Source organism: Gadus macrocephalus, chromosome 22, assembly GCF_031168955.1.
Source record: "Gadus macrocephalus chromosome 22, ASM3116895v1".
NCBI classification, from domain to species: Eukaryota; Metazoa; Chordata; class Actinopteri; order Gadiformes; family Gadidae; genus Gadus; species Gadus macrocephalus.
The window spans coordinates 19,105,778-19,109,739 of NC_082403.1; the positions used below are offsets into that span (position 1 = coordinate 19,105,778).

At 45.2% G+C, this 3,962-nt stretch overlaps 1 long non-coding RNA gene across 1 annotated transcript; it reads left to right on the plus strand.

The window, feature by feature from the left end:
• Positions 1 to 449: 449 nt before the first annotated feature.
• Positions 450 to 1,149, plus strand: LOC132451081 (uncharacterized). Its single transcript, XR_009523965.1, has 3 exons — positions 450 to 491; positions 657 to 722; positions 833 to 1,149. It is a non-coding gene; the product is annotated as an uncharacterized LOC132451081 (long non-coding RNA).
• The last annotated feature ends 2,813 nt before the right edge of the window (positions 1,150 to 3,962 follow it).

The following is a 3,962-nucleotide window of genomic DNA, read 5'->3' on the forward strand; positions in this document are numbered from 1 at the left end:
TTATTATTTATTATAATTAATAATAAGGAGGTCACAGCAGCATTATTTTATCTTGACTTTGGCTTGATATAAAATGGACTGATTTTTTTTACTGTTTATTTTTATTCTGGCAAAATCCACTGTATATGGACTCGGACTCTGATGAGCCATCTGGTGAACCGAAGAAACCACGTCTTTCACGCCCGCCTGATGTGAGAGTTCCAGCAGCATGGTCCTCACAACTGGCAAGAAATGGTAAGTCACATGTATTGTATGCCCCTTTTGCAGATATGTTTGCAGGTGCCAGTGCAGCCAAACAAACAGCACGTGAGCAATTTCACCATGGTAAGCTCTCAAATAATGGTCAGTAGTCGCATAAGCCTCTGTATGTCTTTTGTAAAATAATTTCATTCCCTGACTTTTACATTTCTTATTATGTGATTCAGAAACGATGGCAGCATCCGCCAGCGGCGCTGGGCCGTACCACCAGCTGCAGGTCCCACAGAGAGAGGGTATGATGCCATACTTCCAGCAACACTTTTAGTACAGCCGTGGACACAGAACTCCACAATGAAACTGACACATTAGCATGACATACATTTTTTTTTTATGACCTGCCCCTCTCAAAGTTTTTTTGATGCTTCCAAATATATAAATTAATATCTTTGTTTTTGCAGGTACCAGTATATCACCATATGGTTCCGTGCACACCCCATTTCGTGCCCCACAATATGCACAAAACGGTAATGGTTATTTGGTCTTGTTGTAATGCCACCGGAAAGGATTTCTGTGTAGGTCTTTATAGTACAGAAATGCATTAAATTAACATACTGTAAATTACTTGTATTTATAGATGTGACCATGCAAGGTGACAACGGGCAGCTTTTGAAAGGCAAGTCTATTAGAAAATGTTGTGCTATGTAACCACAGAAGTATTTTGCACGTTTTTATCTCATGACAATTTGTTTGACAATTTGTTTTTGCCCTCCAAAAGATGACAAAAATGCTTGCCGAAGTGCTGGTGGTTGTCAATGAACTGTCAAGGGATGTGCAGTTCATCAAGGGTGAATTGGCAGAGGCTAGAATGACCCCATCTTGTGGACCAGGGCCAGCCACAAGCCAAGAGATGTTCCCCATCCAACTGCCTATCACCAACGAAGATGACTTCAATGAGGCTGAAACGTTGTTGGGAACTGAGCCAGTCCGACAAAAGATGGTAATTTGTTTGATAAACTGAGCTGCATAATGAGACATTCTGCATATTGGGTGGGGCCTTACCGGGCTTTACTGGGCCTTACCACGCACCCCACCTCCCCCCCCTTAATCCAACAAAAACAACTTTTTTTGAAAGGTCTGACCATGCTGAACATTAATCAGAATGGTAAGTAAGGGATAATGTAAAGAACGCCAGTATGGTGACACATTAGTGCCATAATTCACTAAGATGCATTCATCACCAAAAGATGCATTCAGGCGTATTATATTATTCCACACGCGTAGATATTAACTGCGAGCGCGCAAATGATCTCTGCGCGCGCGCAAATGACCTCTGCGCGCGCAAAACAGCCTCTCGCGCGCGCAAATGACCTCAGCGCGCGCAAAACAGCCTCTCGCGCGTAACAGCCTCTTGCGAAAGATGTTTTTACGCTCGCTCAAATTTAATTTTGGCACTATGGGGGAGGGAACCAAGGCAGGGCGGGCTTTCCTATGATTGGCCGTTTCTGAAGCGCGATATTTGATTGACAGCCCTCCTCAGCCTTCCTCTTATTCAATTCTGAATTGTACAGTAAATGGCTGAAACGATAGTTACGTATTGTAACTCTAGATTCTATGAGTATAGGCGCAGCCTTTTAAGGCTATCGCTATTGGGTTATCCCTAGGTGTGAGCCGTAGCACTGAAAAATGTGTAATCCCCGACCACCAACAGCGTGGGCCTCAATTACGTCCGCGTGCGGCGTGCCTCAACGACGTCCGCATTTCGCAGATATAGTCGGGCGCCGGCAGACGTTCTGCTCCCAATAAACAGCTTTTCTTCAGCTATTTAAAGGACAATGAGGCCGACACTTAAAAGGCTGCGCCTATACTCATAGAATCTGGAGTTACAATACGTAACTATCGTTTCAGCCATTTACTGTACAATTCAGAATTGAATGAGAGGAGGGCTGAGGAGGGCTGTCAATCAAATATCGCACTTCAGAAACGGCCAATCATAGGAAAGCCCGCCCTGCCTTGGTTCCCTCCCCCATAGTGCCAAAATTAAATTTGAGCGAGCGTAAAAACATCTTTCGTGTGAGGCTGTTACGCGCGAGAGGCTGTTTTGCGCGCGCTGAGGTAATTTGCGCGTGCGAGAGGCTGTTTTGCGTGCGCAGAGGTAATTTGCGCCCGCGCAGAGATCATTTGCGCGCTCGCAGTTAATATCTACGCGTGGGGAATAATATAATACGCCCGAATGCATCTTTTATCACATTAGTGAATTATGGCACTAATGTGTCGCCATACGCCAGTCATTATCGGGATTTGCCTTGTGAATCAAGTAGAAAGACTTTACATTTTGGTCTCTACTATTTAGGGAAAGCCAATATACCTCTCAAACCATACATTTTCTGAAAGCTTGTGTCGTCTAGATGTTATTAAACATGCAAAGACAGATCAGTCACACCTGCTCATGGAGTCATGTTCCTGTAATGCATTTCCAATGCATTTCCAATGTATTCCAATGAAACATGTAGTGCAACCCAACATTTTCGCTGTCAATTTTTTTTATCCATGTTCCGCATTGTCGGACCTTTACCACCGGTGTTCCAATTGAGTCACATCAACAGGCAAACTGGCATTGTATTTAAATCCATTTTTGCTCTCATCTCAATAGATTGCCCGCTTGGCCTTGGTGGGAGGCACTAGCTCCACATGTATGATAAGGAGGATGCTGGCAACGGTTTTGACCAACGGCCTGGCCTGCAAGTTCAATCGGGCAGGAAAAACCTGCACACAAAGGGATGCCAAGCAGCCCTTCAAAGACACAGCCCTGCAAGACTGCATGTTTGGTGAGTTTATCAAAATATTCCTTGTGCTGTTTTGACATAGTAACAGTAATCTGCATTTAAGGCCAAACAAAAGCATTTTCGGTCTCTACACACCGTAAGTGTAACTGGACTGTTGACATTTCAACTGCATTAGCACTATTGCACTTTGGGTTATTATTTTTACACTGCCCGGCCAAAAGAAAGTCGCCCCCTGAGCAAAAGGTATTGGGCCATTACTGCATGGAACATTATGATGCAATGAGTATCTTCTCATTCCTTAAACAACCATTTTGTATTCATGTCTTTCAGTTGCTTCTCGGCAGTGTGACCGCAAACTCACACAGCAGGCCTTCAGCGACATTGTAAAAAATTGGCTACGTTACGCCCCTTGGCGTGCAGGAGGCATCAAGAAAAAGTAGATGTAGGTGAATTTGATATTCCTAATATTCCTAAAAAGCTGTTGCAGAAGTTGCTCTGCAAAGTGTTTCATCATGAGTGCTGACATGTTGTCTCTGCTTCTCTCCCACAGTGTCCTCTTCATATGGGCTATGGCCCTTGTTGGCCCTGGTTGCAGCCTTTTGTTAAGGGTCAGACATGCAAACGGCGCGCTTTTTGGCGCGAGTCGCTTTTTTATCATACATTTTGGGGACCTGTGTGGTTCGTGCAGATCCGAAGAGCTTTTCTTTTTGGGGGGGGGGTCGATCGGTGCGTCGATCGGTGCTCGCGTACAGGTGTCAATATTCCGTAATCTGATTGACTGAGACCCCCCGTGCCTTCGAGGTAAAGAAAAGTGATTCCGGAAATGGTTTTGGTAGGGGACCAATCACAGCCCTTGCCGTCGCGTCAAAATATTGGATGCGCATGCGCACGGTAGAGCTTGGATCGGGCTCAGAAAATCAAGCCCGAGCCCGAGCCCGTGCACGTTCTGTCCGAGCCCGGCCCGACCCGACACATTAACTG